This window comes from Pseudophryne corroboree, chromosome 6 (assembly GCF_028390025.1).
Source record: "Pseudophryne corroboree isolate aPseCor3 chromosome 6, aPseCor3.hap2, whole genome shotgun sequence".
NCBI lineage: Eukaryota > Metazoa > Chordata > Amphibia > Anura > Myobatrachidae > Pseudophryne > Pseudophryne corroboree.
The window spans coordinates 428,603,880-428,620,331 of record NC_086449.1 but is presented as its reverse complement, the minus strand read 5'-3'; the positions used below and the strand labels follow the sequence as shown (position 1 = coordinate 428,620,331).

Below are 16,452 nucleotides of genomic sequence, written 5' to 3'. Positions count from 1 at the left end.
ATACGGATTAGCAGCTGGGACAAAAGTTTGAGCAACTAGCAGGTACTTTGGGAAAGCCAACAGCTTCAGTATAATGATATATACTGTATATAGGGCTGAGGAGAGAAAATACCCTTCATAAATTCAGATTGACACAACTAGCATGATTTGTGTATTGAAAGGGTCTCTCTCTGTATCTGCAAAGCATGAAGTGTTTTGAATACATTTTTGTTAGGATATAATTGGTCGATTATATTAATTGCTGGTTATATTTGGCAAGTGATTTATAGCTCCCTCTAACTCATTTGGAGGTTGTATTTGTATTAATCCTTGCTAACAGGAGGATTGTGTTAGAGGTACAGCATAACTACAAGGCAAGATAAGGGTAAATTTTTGTAGTATATATATATATATATATATATATATATATATATATATATATATATATATATATATATATATATATATATATATATACATACATACATACATACATATACAGGTTGAGTCTCCCTTATCCAAAATGCTTGGGACCAGAGGTATTTTGGATATGGGATTTTTCCATATTTTGGAATAATTGCATACCATAATGAGATAACAAGGCGATGGGACCTAAATCTAAGCACAGAATGCATTTATGTTTCATATACACCTTATACACACAGCCTGAAGGTCATTTTAGCCAATATTTTTTATAACTTTGTACTTTAAACAAAGTGTGTCTACATTCACACAATTCATTTATGTTTCATATACACCTTATACACACAGCCTGAAGGTCATTTAATACAATATTTTTAATAACTTTGTGTATTAAACAAAGTTTGAGTACATTGAGTCATCAAAAAACAAAGGTTTCACTATCTCACTCAAAAAAGTCCGTATTTCGGAATATTCCGTATTTCGGAATATTTGGATACTCAACCTGTATATATAAAATTTATTTTTTAAAGATGTTTTCACAGAATATAGATCAAGCAGAATTATCAGTTAGACTTGGACTTTGGGAACATCATTTTCAAAAAGGAATTCTTAGTATAAAAGCAACATTTTATATTGAAGGTACAGGCAATCTTGTACAAAGTGTTTCTCGTATAAAAAGGTGTGTTTTGCCTTAAATAACACCTGCACATCAGCATTTCACAATGAGTGATGTGACAACCCACTGGTAAAGTGTAAAATGGGCTTTCTTGTCCAAGGAAACATATACTGAGCAAATGACAACTGCAAGCATTTATTGTTACAGGTTGAGTATCCCTTATCCAAAGTGCTTGGTACCAGTAGTATTTTGGATATCAGATTTTTCCATATTTTGGAATAATTGCATACCATAATGAGATATCATGGCGATGGGACATAAGTCTAAGCACAGAATGCATTTATGTTTAATATACAGCTTATGCATACAGCCTGAAGGTAATTTTAGCCAATATTTTTAATAACTTTGTGCATAAAACAAAGTGAGTGTACATTCACACAATTCATTTATGTTTCATATACACCTTATACACGCGGCCTGAAGGTCATTTTATACAATATTTTTAATAACTTTGTGTATTAAACAAAGTTTGTGCACATTGAGCCATCAGAAAACAAAGGTTTCACTATCTTACTCTCGCTCAAAAAATTCCGTATTTTGGAATATTCCATATTTCGGAATATTTGAATATGGGATACTCAATCTGTACTATGCCAAATATTCTATATTTCTGGTTTGCCATAAAGTACAGTATACAATGTCCTTAATTAAAATAAGAATTTACTTACCGATAATTCTATTTCTCGGAGTCCGTAGTGGATGCTGGGGTTCCTGAAAGGACCATGGGGAATAGCGGCTCCGCAGGAGACAGGGCACAAAAAGTAAAGCTTTAGGATCAGGTGGTGTGCACTGGCTCCTCCCCCTATGACCCTCCTCCAAGCCTCAGTTAGGATACTGTGCCCGGACGAGCGTACACAATAAGGAAGGATTTATGAATCCCGGGTAAGACTCATACCAGCCACACCAATCACACTGTACAACCTGTGATCTGAACCCAGTTAACAGTATGATAACAGCGGAGCCTCTGAAAGATGGCTCACAACAACAATAACCCGATTTTTGTAACTATGTACAAGTATTGCAGATAATCCGCACTTGGGATGGGCGCCCAGCATCCACTACGGACTCCGAGAAATAGAATTATCGGTAAGTAAATTCTTATTTTCTCTATCGTCCTAGTGGATGCTGGGGTTCCTGAAAGGACCATGGGGATTATACCAAAGCTCCCAAACGGGCGGGAGAGTGCGGATGACTCTGCAGCACCGAATGAGAGAACTCCAGGTCCTCCTTAGCCAGGTTATCAAATTTGTAGGATTTTACAAACGTGTTTGCCCCTGACTAAATAGCCGCTCGGCAAAGTTGTAAAGCCGAGACCCCTCGGGCAGCCGCCCAAGATGAGCCCACCTTCCTTGTGGAATGGGCATTTACATATTTTGGCTGTGGCAGGCCTGCCACAGAATGTGCAAGCTGAATTGTATTACACATCCAACTAGCAAAAGTCTGCTTAGAAGCAAGAGCACCCAGTTTGTTGGGTGCATACAGGATAACAGCAAGTCAGTTTTCCTGACTCCAGCCGTCCTGGAACCTATATTTTCAGGGCCCTGACCACATCTAGCAACTTGGAGTCCTCCAAGTCCCTAGTAGGCGCAAGACACCACAATAAGCTGGTTCAGGTGAAACACTGACACCACCTTAGGGAGAGAACTGGGGACGAGTCCGCAGCTCTGCCCTGTCCGAATGGACAAACAGATATGGGCTTTTTTGAGAAAAAAACCACCAATTTGACACTCGCCTGGTCCAGGCCAGGTCCAAGAGCATGTTCACTTTTCATGTGAGATGCTTCAAATCCACAGATTTGACTGGTTTTAAACCAATGTGTTTTGAGGAATCCCAGAACTACGTTGAGATCCCACAGTGCCACTGGAGGCACAAAAGGGGGTTGTATATGCAATACTCCCTTGACAAACTTCTGGACTTCAGGAACTGAAGCCAATTCTTTCTGGAAGAAAAATCGACAGGGCCGAAATTTGAACCTTAATGGACCCCAATTTGAGGACCATAGACACTCCTGTTTGCAGGAAATGCAGGAATCGACCGAGTTGAAATTTCTTCGTGGGGCCTTCCTGGCCTCACACCACGCAACATATTTTCGCCACATGTGGTGATAATGTTGTGCGGTCACCTCCTTTCTGGCTTTGACCAGGGTAGGAATGACCTCTTCCTGAATGCCTTTTCCCTTAGGATCCGGCGTTCCACCGCCATGCCGTCAAACGCAGCTGCGGTAAGTCTTGGAACAGACATGGTACTTGCTGAAACAAGTCCCTTCTTAGCGGCAGAGGCCATAAGTCCTCTGTGAGCATCTCTTGAAGTTCCGGGTACCAAGTCCTTCTTGGCCAATCCGGAGCCATGAGTATAGTTCTTACTCCTCTACGTCTTATAATTCTCAGTACCTTAGGTATGAAAAGCAGAGGATGGAACACATACACCGACTGGTACACCCACGGTGTTACCAGAACGTCCACAGCTATTGCCTGAGGGTCTCTTAACCTGGCGCAATACCTGTCCCGTTTTTTGTTCAGACGGGACGCCATCATGTCCACCTTTGGTAATTCCCAACGGTTTACAATCATGTGGAAAACTTCCCCATGAAGTTCCCACTCTGCCGGGTGGAGGTCGTGTCTACTGAGGAAGTCTGCTTCCCAGTTTCCATTCCCGGAATGAAACACTGCTGACAGTGCTATCACATGATTTTCCGCCCAGCGAAAAGTCCTTGCAGTTTTTGCCACTGCCCTCCTGCTTCTTGTGCCGCCCTGTCTATTTACGTGGGCGACTGCCGTGATGTTTTATCCCACTGGATCAATACCGGCTGACCTTGAAGCAGAGGTCTTGCTAAGCTTAGAGCATTATAAATTTACCCTTAGCTATATTTATGTGGAGAAAAGTCTCCAGACTTGATCACACTCCCTGGAAATTTTTTCCTTGTGTGACTGCTCCCCAGCCTCTCGGGCTGGCCTCCGTGGTCACCAACATCCAAAACTGAATGCCGAATCTGCGGCCCTCTAGAAGATGAGCACTCTGTAACCACCACAGGAGAGACACCCTTGTCCTTGGATATAGGGTTATCCGCTGATGCATCTGAAGATGCGATCCGGACCATTTGTCCAGCAGATCCCACTGAAAAGTTCTTGCATGAAATCTGCCGACTGGAATTGCTTCGAAGGAAGTCACCATTTTTTTTACCATGGCCCTTGTGCAATGATGCACTGATTTTAGGAGGTTCCTGACTAGCTCGGATAACTCCCTGGCTTTCTCTTCCGGGAGAAACACCTTTTTCTGGACTGTGTCCAGAATCATCCCTAAGCACAGGAGACTTGTTGTCGGGATCAGCTGCGATTTTGGAATATTTAGAATCCACCCCTGCTGTTGTAACAGTATCCGAGATAGTGCTACTCCGACCTCCAACTGTTCCCTGGACTTTGCCCTTATCAGGAGATCGTCCAAGTAAGGGATAATTAAGACGCCTTTTATTCGAAGAAGAACCATCATTTCGGCCATTACCTTGGTAAAGACCCGGGGTGCCGTGGACAATCCAAACGGCAGCGTCTGAAACTGATAGTGACAGTTCTGTACCACGAACCTGAGGTACCCTTAGTGATAAGGGCAAATTTGGGACATGGAGGTAAGCATCCCTGATGTCTCGGGACACCATAGAGTCCCCTTCTTCCCGGTTCGTTATCACTGCTCTGAGTGACTCCATCTTGATTTGAACCTTTGTAAGTGTTCAAATTTTTTTAGATTTAGAATAGGTCTCACCTAGCCTTCTGGCTTCAGTACCACAATATAGTGTGGAATAATACCCCTTTTCTTGTTGTAGGAGGGGTAATTTAATTATCACCTGCTGGGAATACAGCTCGTGAATTGTTTCCCATACTGCCTCCTTGTCGGAGGGAGACCTTGGTAAAGCAGACTTCAGGAGCCTGCGCAGGGGAAACGTCTCGACATTCCAATCTGTACCCCTGGGATACTACTTGTAGGATCCAGGGGTCCTGTACGGTCTCAGCGTCATGCTGAGAGCTTGTCAGAAGCGGTGGAACGCTTCTGTTCCTGGGAATGGGCTGCCTGCTGCAGTCTTCTTCCCTTTCCTCTATCCCTGGGCAGATATGACTCTTATAGGGACGAAAGGACTGAAGCTGAAAAGACGGTGTCTTTTTCTGCAGAGATGTGACTTAGGGTAAAAACTGTGGATTTTCCAGCAGTTGCCGTGGCCACCAGGTCCGATGGACCGACCCCAAATAACTCCTCTTCCTTTATACGGCAATACACCTTTGTGCCGTTTGGAATCTGCATCACCTGACCACTGTCGTGTCCATAAACATCTTCTGGCAGATATGGACATCGCACTTACTCTTGATGCCAGAGTGCAAATATCCCTCTGTGCATCTCGCATATATAGAAAATGCATCCTTTAAATGCTCTATAGTCAATAAAATACTGTCCCTGTCAAGGGTATCAATATTTTTAGTCAGGGAATCCGACCAAGCCACCCCAGCTCTGCACATCCAGGCTGAGGCGATCGCTGGTCGCAGTATAACACCAGTATGTGTGTATATACTTTTTATGATATTTTCCAGCCTCCTGTCAGCTGGCTCCTTGAGGACGGCCCTATCTATAGACGGTACCGCCACTTGTTCTGATAAGCGTGTGAGCGCCTTATCCACCCTAAGGGGTGTTCATCATCACACACTTCATTTAATTTATCTGATTCAGGAAAAACTACGGTAGTTTTTTCACATCCCACATAATACCCTCTTTTGTGGTACTTGTAGTATCAGAAATATGTAACACCTCCTTCATTGCCCTTAACGTGTGGCCCTAATAAGGAATACGTTTGTTTATTCACCGTCGACACTGGATTCAGTGTCCCTGTCTGTGTCTGTGTCGACCGACTAAAGTAAACGGGCGTTTTAAAACCCCTGACGGTGTTTTTGAGACGTCTGGACCGGTACTAATTGTTTGTCGGCCGTCTCATGTCGTCAACCGACCTTGCCGCGTGTTGACATTATCACGTAATTCCCTAAATAAGCCATCCATTCCGGTGTCGACTCCCTAGAGAGTGACATCACCATTACAGGCAATTGCTCCGCCTCCTCACCAACATCGTCCTCATACATGTCGACACACACGTACCGACACACAGCACACACACAGGGAATGCTCTGATAGAGGACAGGACCTACTAGCCCTTTGGAGAGACAGAGGGAGAGTTTGCCAGCACACACCAAAAACACTATAATTATATAGGGACAACCTTATATAAGTGTTTTCCCTTATAGCATCTTTTTTATATATTTTTAACGCCAAATTAGTGCCCCCCCTCTCTGTTTTAACCCTGTTTCTGTAGTGCAGTGCAGGGGAGAGCCGGGGAGCCTTCCCTCCAGCCTTTCTGTGAGGGAAAATGGCGCTGTGTGCTGAGGAGATAGGCCCCGCCCCTTTTTCGGCGGCCTCGTCTCCCGCTCTTAACGGATTCTGGCAGGGGTTAAATATCTCCATATAGCCCCCGGAGGCTATATGTGAGGTATTTTTAGCCAAAAATAGGTTTTCATTGCCTCCCAGGGCGCCCCCCTCCCAGCGCCCTGCACCCTCAGTGACTGCCGTGTGAAGTGTGCTGAGAGGAAATGGCGCACAGCTGCAGTGCTGTGCGCTACCTTAAGAAGACTGAGGAGTCTTCATGCCGCCGATTCTGGACCTTCTTCTTGTTTCAGCATCTGCAAGGGGGCCGGCGGCGAGGCTCCGGTGACCATCCAGGCTGTACCTGTGATCGTCCCTCTGGAGCTAATGTCCAGTAGCCAAAGAAGCCAATCCATCCTGCACGCAGGTGAGTTCACTTCTTCTCCCCTAAGTCCCTCGTTGCAGTGATCCTGTTGCCAGCAGGACTCACTGTAAAATAAAAAACCTAAGCTAAACTTTTCTAAGCAGCTCTTTAGGAGAGCCACCTAGATTGCACCCTTCTCGGCCGGGCACAAAAATCTAACTGAGGCTTGGAGGAGGGTCATAGGGGGAGGAGCCAGTGCACACCACCTGATCCTAAAGCTTTACTTTTTGTGCCCTGTCTCCTGCGGAGCCGCTATTCCCCATGGTCCTTTCAGGAACCCCAGCATCCACTAGGACGATAGAGAAAAAAGGTTAAACATTGGAATAAAATATAAACCAAAAAACACCAAGTACATAATAAAACTGTGATGTTTTTATTTTCATATGTAAAATTTATTACAACAGGCTTAAGGTAGGTTAAAAATGATCTTTCTTTATAACTTTAGTTAATTAATAAAACGAATGATAGAATTTGGATGTTAAATCCCTTGTTAAGCTGATCTGCACTAACACTAACTAATTCTAAGCAGCAAAATGTTTTAAGTGCATAAACTACAACGAATAATAGAAGGCATGCACATTACAATGCAGGACCTCTATACTTGTTGAGGGATGATGATCTTTTCTTATCAATGAAAAACATCAATGGGAGTTTAGAGAAATGCACTGCTACTTGTTTGCATGCAGAACAAGTCATGCTGTATGCATGCAGAGAGGTCATAACATACATTTCCAAGGCCTTGCAGATCGCAAGTTCAGGAACTAGGCAATGGCAGGGCATTTAATCAGCTGTGCCACCAAACAAGCTCATAACAAGTGAGACAATGCCAAGGAAAAACAAAGAACTTCATATTTTTTGTAAAACACCTGCTTTATCAAATACTATATATACACACACATATATATATATATATATATATATATATATATATATAATGTATTAAACTCATTATTAATGCAGATGTATTTTAAGTCTACGAAACATAAAAAGCGTTTGCAAAGATTTGTATGTATCAGTTTTATAAAGATATGTATTCTGCAACCTAATGTCAGAGAGGCAATGACCCTAAGAACGTAAAATAGCATCCCACTATCACCTTAAATTAAATAATTAAATCAATGATGCAATATTTATGTTATCCTCTCAAACAGTGTAAAGCCTTATAAACAGTAATATCTATGCGATGATATTGTGATCCCGGCGACATCCCGAAGTTTAAAGTACCAACACTAGAGGATGTAGGTAGCTAACCTGTATCTCTAACCCCCCACCCCACAGCCTAACCCTACCCGGGGGGTTCCCAGCTCTCCCTCCGCACAGCCAAAGGGGGTATTCAATTAGGGATGTTTTTTTTTTTTTAATTTAAATCGGGCCCTGGCGAAAACCATGGGTATCGGCGTATTCACCGCTTATACACACGTTTTGGTGATTTTGCGTGAGTTTTTGCCTGTGCCGATTTAAAAAGAAACAAAAAACAAACAAAAAAAAAGGGACACAGCATGGGCAAAAATGGATTCAAAAACAGGCAAAAGTGGCTGCAGTTGAATACCCGGTGTTCAAGTAACGTCGTTTTTTCGACCAGTCAAAAAAAAAAAGGCACTTAATTGAATACCCCCCCAAACCTAATCCTCCCTCTCCAGCAGTCTAACCCCAACACTCTCTCCCCTGCGGCTTACCTCTCTGGCGGTTCGTGCAAGCTTAGTTCGAGATGCCGACAACGGCATTCCGAGTAGTATCGGTATTTTGATAGCCAGGATCCTGGAAACTGGATGTTCTGAAACCAGCTAAACACGTAGAGCCTGAGAGCTTGAGTCTATGCCACACACGGATATCCTGGACTCCTGCTATCTATCCCTCGCGTAAATTGGACACTTGCTCCACCATCTGGATTTACAGCAAAGCACCTTTCGTTTGGACTCCCTTTCTAGCCACCAATGGATAATTCCCAAGGCTAAGACACTAATAAGGGACAACCACCTACCTACATCTGGTGATATATACTGCCTATGTGCTGACTGCTTTTCATTGGAGGAGGTCCTAGCCAAGTGAGGATTTGCATATAGGAGCAATTTGAGTGGATTGGCTGAGAGTTATTTACTCTATTTTGATAGCATTAGTTATTTTTTATCAGTGTTTTAAATTTGTGTGTATATTTCTCTTTTATAAGAATATCTTTTCTTAATGTACAATGGTGAATAAACTGTGAATACTATTTTTTTAACAAACCGTCCATTTTTCTACTGTATAATTATCACAGCCAGAGCTGGTTCCTTGATCTTTCTTTGTTTATCTACTGTATATAAGGGACCCCGACCATCCCTCTACTAGCGGCTGTTGACAGCTCACTTGTATATATATTTATAAACAACGAACACCAAGTGGGCGATGACAGTGTAGTAAATTAATAACCAACTGAAATGCATTGTTTTGAATTGTTTATAGTAAAAATGAAATATTGGTTGTTAGTGGATTCTTTAGAATCTCATTAATCCAACCAAAATGTCCTTATAGTCTGCAACACCCTTTCACCAAAATCACCCAGACAGGTTATAGTATTTCAAAACTTCAATCTTAAACATATAGATTAAAACGCTTACATAGAATCAGAAATCAATTACATATAACATGATAATGAATATCAGATGACATCAGCAATCTAACCTCGCCATATAGCCAGGTACGTGCCTAGTCATCCACGGGAGTCCAATCAGTCGGAGTAGGTAGTCATTCACTGCACTAAATGCTGCCGGTTCCAATCTGGGGACACTAGATACCATGGGGTGTAGAGGCGTTGTTCAAGGAGCATGCACAAGAACAAAACTAAACTTGTCTGTTGGTTGTCTCCTCACCCTCTACATCCCATTAGACAAAACACATCCGTTTTGACTTCAATAAACCCATAGGAGATGAAGATAACACGCGTAAGACGACCATTTAAACAAGAGAGTGAAAACAGAGTGCATCACAGAAAGGGACTGAGCACCGTGTTTCTTAAATGGATTAAGAGAAACGGATTTAACGATGAGTACCAAAAATCTTATTTTATATGGCAGCCTATCTGGGGGGCACTGTATACTATATGGGGATGTTCCAAATATGCCCCCCCTAGGGGAGGGTATGCTCAGCTATGGCTGCACACAAACCATTATACACAAAACTAACATCTCTAGGTAGAAAAACATTGCATTTGTACAACTCTGCAAAGGTATGGATTGAGAACCACGTGGCCGCCTTACATAACTGCTCCACAAAGGCACAATGACGTGGCACTAACAGATATGGTATAACGGGTCACCAGGCGATCTGGAACACCTCCAAAATATAAATTTTTCTGATCACTACAGCGATCAAACATCTTGTTTGCCTTCTAAAGCAGAAGGATGTCTATACAATAGATCTCTCCAGATAGATCCACAAAACTCTGACATCATCAAGAAGGTTCAGAGCGAATAGGGAGGGCCTTGCAGAAATATTTTTTTTCATACATAGCTATCTTTTATACACCGTTTATCGCCTGCCATTGAATTCTCCTTATGGAACAACTTTCAGCTTACCTCATGATATAATATGGAGGTCCTTACTCATGTTGCCCCTTTTTAAGTCCTTCCTTGTCAATTTTCTAAATTTTTTTAGTGCCAGGATTGCGGCTTTAAATTTAAAACATTAACTATGTGCAGTAGAATGGGTTTTGCCAGCTTTTCTTTTTGGCACTACTATCATACAGATAAATTATGTGATATTTAATATAATCAATTATAACCCCTAGATGCAAATCCTTCCTTTCCAATGTATTTCATATATTGTTTTACTGGAATATATATTAATTACTAGCGGCGAACTGCCATTATATCGCTGCCGGGATGCCGATATTCTGGCGTCTGCATTTCGCCTGTCGGGATTCTGGAGTTGGCTTTGTGACCACCAGGATCTCGACAGGCAGTCTCCTGCTTGCCTCCCGGTTTACTATCAGTGTAATACCATTGTTACTTATGGGATGCATTATTACTATTACAGTGAATCATTTTTAGCTGTTCCTGCTTGACGTTAATGCCTATATTCCTTACCCCTTGACTTTTGCATGTATTATTTCTATTAAATAACATGTTGCTGTGTAGCATTCCCTCAATAAAATGTTTAAAAAAGCGTCAACATTCATGCTGCCAGATGACGAGGTGTCACCCAAAGACAGAACCATAATATCCTGCTTAAAAACAATCTGGGAAAACAAACTTCGGCTGAAAACGATGGTCTGGTACATGGAATCTGTCTGTATTGAGGGAAAACAAGTAATGGTGACTTACAAGAAAACGCAGCCAGCTCAGAGACTCCTATGGAAGATTAAATGGCCAGCAAAAAATAAGATTTTAAACCTACCGGTAAATCTTTTTCTCCTAGTCCGTAGAGGATACTGGGGTCTCCGTAAGGACCATGGGGTATAGACGGGCTCCGCAGGAGACATGGGCACTATAAAGAACTTTAGAATGGGTGTGCAATGGCTCCTCCCTCTATGCCCCTCCTCCAGACCTCAGTTAGAGAAACTGTGCCCAGAGGAGATGGACAATACGAGGAAAGGATTTTGTTAATCTAAGGGCAAGATTCATACCAGCCCACAGCATCCACATCGTACAACCTGGAATATACGCAACCAGTTAACAGTATGACTGATCTCAACTGTAACATAACCCTTATGTAAGCAACAACTATATACAAGCCTTGCAGATTTTGTCTGCACTGGGACGGGCGCCCAGCATCCTCTACGGACTAGGAGAAAAAGATTTACCGGTAGGTTTAAAATCTTATTTTCTCTTACATCCTAGAGGATGCTGGGGACTCCGTAAGGACCATGGGGTTTATTCCAAAGCTCCAGACCGGGCGGGAGAGTGCGGACGACTCTGCAGCACCGACTGAGCAAACGCAAGGTCCTCATCAGCCAGGGTATCAAACTTATAGAACTTTGCAAAAGTGTTTGAACCTGACCAGGTAGCCGTTCGGCAAAGTTGTAAAGCCGAGACGCCTCGGGCAGCCGCCCAAGAAGAGGCCACCTTCCTAGTGGAATGGGCCTTTACCGAATTTGTTAACGGCAATCCTGCCGTAGAATGAGCCTGCTGAATCGTGTTACAGATCCAGTGAGCAATAGTCTACTTTGAAGCAGGAGCGCCAACTTTGTTGGCTGCATACAGGACAAACAGTGCTTCTGTTTTCCTAACCCGAGCCGTCCTGGCTACATAGATTTTTAAGGCCCTGACTACTTCCAGGGACTTGGAATCCTCCAAGTCACCCGCAGCCACAGGCACCACAATAGGTTGCTTCATATGAAATGAAGAAACCACCTTAGGCAAAAACTGAGGACGAGTCCTCAACTCTGCTCTATCCACATGGAAGGTCAAATAGGTGCTCTTGTGAGACAAGGCCGCCAATTCAGACACCCACCTTGCAGATGCCAAGGCCAACAACATGACCACCTTCCAAGTGAGAAATTTCAATTCAACCGTTTGAAGAGGTTCAAACCAGTGAGACTTCAGGAACCGTAACACCACGTTAAGGTCCCAAGGTGCCACTGGGGGCACAAAAGGAGGCTGGATGTGCAGCACTCCCTTTACAAAAGTTTGGACTTCTCGGAGAGAAGCCAATTCCTTCTGAAAGAAAATAGACAGGGCCGAAATCTGTACCTTACTGGAGCTTATTTTTAGGCCCATATTAACTCCAGTCTGTAGAAAGTGGAGAAAACGGCCCAGATGGAAATCTTCCGTAGGAGCATTCTTGGCTACACACCAAGAAACATTTCCTCCAGATACGGTGATAATGTTTTGCCGTCACCTCCTTCCTAGCCTTTATCAGAGTAGGAATGACTTCCTCCGGAATACCTTTCCCAGCTAGGATTCGGTGTTCAACCGCCATGCCGTCAAACGTAACCGCAGTAAGTCTTGGAACACGCAGGGCCCCTGTTGGTACAGGTCCTCCCTGAGAGGAAGAGGTCATGGATCTTCTGCGAGTATCTCCTGAAGATCTGAATACCAGGCCCTTCGAGGCCAATCTGGTACAATGAGGATTGTTTTCACTCTTTTTTGTCTTATGATTCTCAATATTTTTGAGATGAGAGGAAGAGGGGGGAACACATAGACCGACGGAAACACCTACGGTGTTACCAGGGCGTCCACCGCTACTGCCTGAGGGTCCCTTGACGTGGCACAATACCTCCGAAGCTTCTTGTTGAGGCGTGACGCCATCATATCTATGTGAGGAATTCCCCAAAGACTTATCTCTGTAAAAACATCCTGATGAAGTCCCCACTCTCCTGGATGGAGAACGTGTCTGCTGAAGAAGTCTGCTTCCCAGTTGTCCACTCCCGGAATGAAGACCGCTGACAGAGCGCTTACGTGATTTTCCGCCCAGCGAAGAATCCTGGTGGCTTCCGCCATCGCCACTCTGCTCCTTGTCCCGCCTTGGCGATTTACATGAGCCACGGCTATGATGTTGTCTGATTAAATCAGAACCGGTAGGTCGCGAAGAAGATTCTCCGCTTGTCGTAGGCCGTTGTATATGGCCCTCAATTCCAGTACGTTGATGTGTAGACAAGCCTCCTGGCTTGACCATAGCCCCTGAAAATTTCTTCTTTGTGTGACTGCTCCCCATCCTCGGAGGCTCGCGTCCGTGGTCACCAGAATCCAGTTTTGAATGCCGAACCTGCGACTCTCTAGAAGGTGAGCACTTTGCAGCCACCACAGGAGAGACACCCTAGCCCGGGGGGACAGGCTTATCTTCTGATGTATTCGTAAATGGGACCCGGACCAGTTGTCCAGGAGGTCCCACTGAAACGTCCTTGCATGAAACCTGCCGAAGGGGATGGCCTCGTAGGCTGCCACCATTTTTCCCAGAACTCGAGTATATTGATGAACAGACACTCTTTTTGGTTTTAGCAAGTCTCTGACCATGTTCTGGAGGTCCTGGGCTTTTTCCCATCGGGAGAAAGACCCTCTTCTGTTCCGTGTCCAGAATCATGCCTAGGAATGATAGTCGAGTCGTTGGAATCAATTGTGACTTTGGCAGATTGAGAATCCAACCGTGTTGATGTAGCACTCTCAGGGAGAGCGACACGCTCTTCTGCAATTGATCTCTCGATCTTGCTTTTATCAGGAGATCGTCCCAGTATGGGATAATTGCGACTCCCTGCCTGCGTAGGAGCACAATCATCTCCGCCATCACCTTGGTGAAAATCCTCGGGCCGTGGAAAGCTTAAACGGCAACGTCTGAAACTGGTAATGACAGTCCCGCACAGCGAATCTCAGGTACGCCTGATGAGGAGGATATATGGGGACATGAAGGTATGCATCCTTTATGTCGAGTGACACCATAAAATCATCCCCTTCCAGACTGGAGATCACCACCCGGAGCGAGTCCATCTTGAATGTGAACTTTTCCAAGTACAGGTTTAGGGATTTTAGATTTAAAATGGGTCTGACCGAACCATCCGGCTTCGGGACCACGAACAGGGTCGAATAGTACCCTTTCCCCTGTTGGACTAGGGGAACTTGACAATCACCTGCTGTTGACACAGCTTTTGAATAGCAGCTAACACTACTTCCCTCTCTGGGGAAGAAGTTGGCAAGGCAGACTTGAAAAATCGGCGAGGGGGCACCTCTATGAATTCCAGTTTGTAGCCTTGGGATACGATATCCATCGCCCAAGGATCCACGTCTGACAGAACCCAGACCTGGCTGAAGAGTCGAAGACGTGCCCCCACCAGTGCGGACTCCCTCAGTGGAGCCCCAGCGTCATGTGGTGGATTTAGTAGAAGCCGAGGAGGACTTCTGCTCCTGGGAACTAGCCGGAGCAGGGGCTCTCTTCTCTCTACCCTTACCTCTGGCGAGGAAAGATGAGCCCCGACCTCTTCTGGACTTATGCGACCGAAAGGACTGCATCTGATATTGTGGAGTTTTCATTTGCTGTGGGGGAACAAAAGGCAAAAAGGTAGATTTACCCGCGGTAGCTGTGGCAACCAGGTCTGCGAGACCTTCCCCAAATAAAACTTCACCTTTCTATGGCAAAACCTCCATATGCTTCTTTGAGTCGGCATCACCCGTCCATTGGCGGGTCCACAGGGCTCGCCTAGCAGAAATCGCCATGGCGTTGGCTCTTGAACCTCTGCTCTTGGCCCAACGTCTCTTTGAGCGTCCCTCATATATAAAACTGCGTCTTTAATGTGACCTAAGGTCAATAAAATGGTATCCCTGTCTAGGGTATTAAGGTCAGCTGACAAGGGATCTGTCCAAGCTGCAACTGCGCTACACACCCATGCCGATGCAATTGCCGGTCTGAGTAAAGCACCCGTATGCGCATAAATAGATTTTAAAGTAGCTTCCTGTCTGCGATCAGCAGGATCCTTGAGGGCTGCCGTGTCCGGATACGGTAGCGCCACCTTCTTGGACAGGCGCGTTAAAGCCTTGTCCACCCTGGGAGAAAATTCCCAACGTACCCTGTCCTGTGCAGGGAAAGGATATGCCATAAGAATCCTCTTGGGAATCTGCAGTTTTTTGGCTGGAGTTTCCCAAGCTTTTTCAAATAACTCGTTCAGCTCATAAGATGGGGGAAAGGTTACCTCAGGTTTCTTTTCCTTATACATGCGCACCCTCGTGTTGGGGACAGAGGGGTCATCTGTGATATGCAAAACTTCTTTTATTGCAACAATCATATAATGAATACTTTTTGCCACCCTTGGTTGTAACCTCACTTCATCGTAGTCGACACTGGAGTAAGAGTCCGTGTCGGTATCAGTGTCTGCTATTTGGGATAGGGGACGTTTTAGAGACCCAGAAGGGCCCGGTGACCCAGCCAAAGCCGTGGATTGACTCCCTGCTTTTTTCCCTGGACTCTGCTTAGTCCAATCTCTTATGTAATAAGGTCACATTTGCATTTAAAACATTCCACATGTCCATCCAATCATGAGTCGGCATTGTCGACGGCGACACCACAATCTGCTCCACCTCCTCCTTAGCTTAGCTTTCCACATCAGACATGCCGACACACTCGTACCGACACCCCCACACACACAGGGATACAGTTCTAAGGAGACAGTTCCCCAATAATGCCCTTTGGAGAGACAGAGAGAGAGAGTATGCCAGCACACACCCAGCGCCAACTGACACTGGAAAATAATGTCCCAGATAATAGCACTTTTATATTATATTACTGTGTAATACACTCACAGCGCCTTACAAGTGCCCCCCCTCCTCTTTTCAGCCCTGTGTCACCGTGTTCAGCAGGGGAGAGACCGGGGAGCCAGCTTCTCTGCAGATCTCTGTGGAGAAAATGGCGCTGGTTAGTGCTGAGGGACCAAGCTCCGCCCCCTCAGGCGGCGGGCTTCGGTCCCGCTCAAAATATCTCAAACTGGCGGGGGTTTAAAGAATTACTGCCTCCGCAGTGTCTATGCCAGAAACAGAGGTTTTATTGCCGCCCAGGGCGCCCCCCCTGCGCCCTGCACCCATCAGTGCCCACTAGTGTGTGCAGTGTGTATGGGAGCAATGGCGCGCAGCGGCTTACCTCAGTGAAGATCCGAAGTCTTCTG

At 44.8% G+C, this 16,452-nt stretch overlaps 1 protein-coding gene across 2 annotated transcripts in view; it reads right to left on the bottom strand.

Moving 5' to 3' along the window:
- The window catches only part of PUS7 (pseudouridine synthase 7), a 289,815-nt gene that overhangs the window by 122,769 nt on the left and 150,594 nt on the right, over positions 1-16,452 (bottom strand). The gene's annotated exons all lie outside the window — the stretch shown is intronic.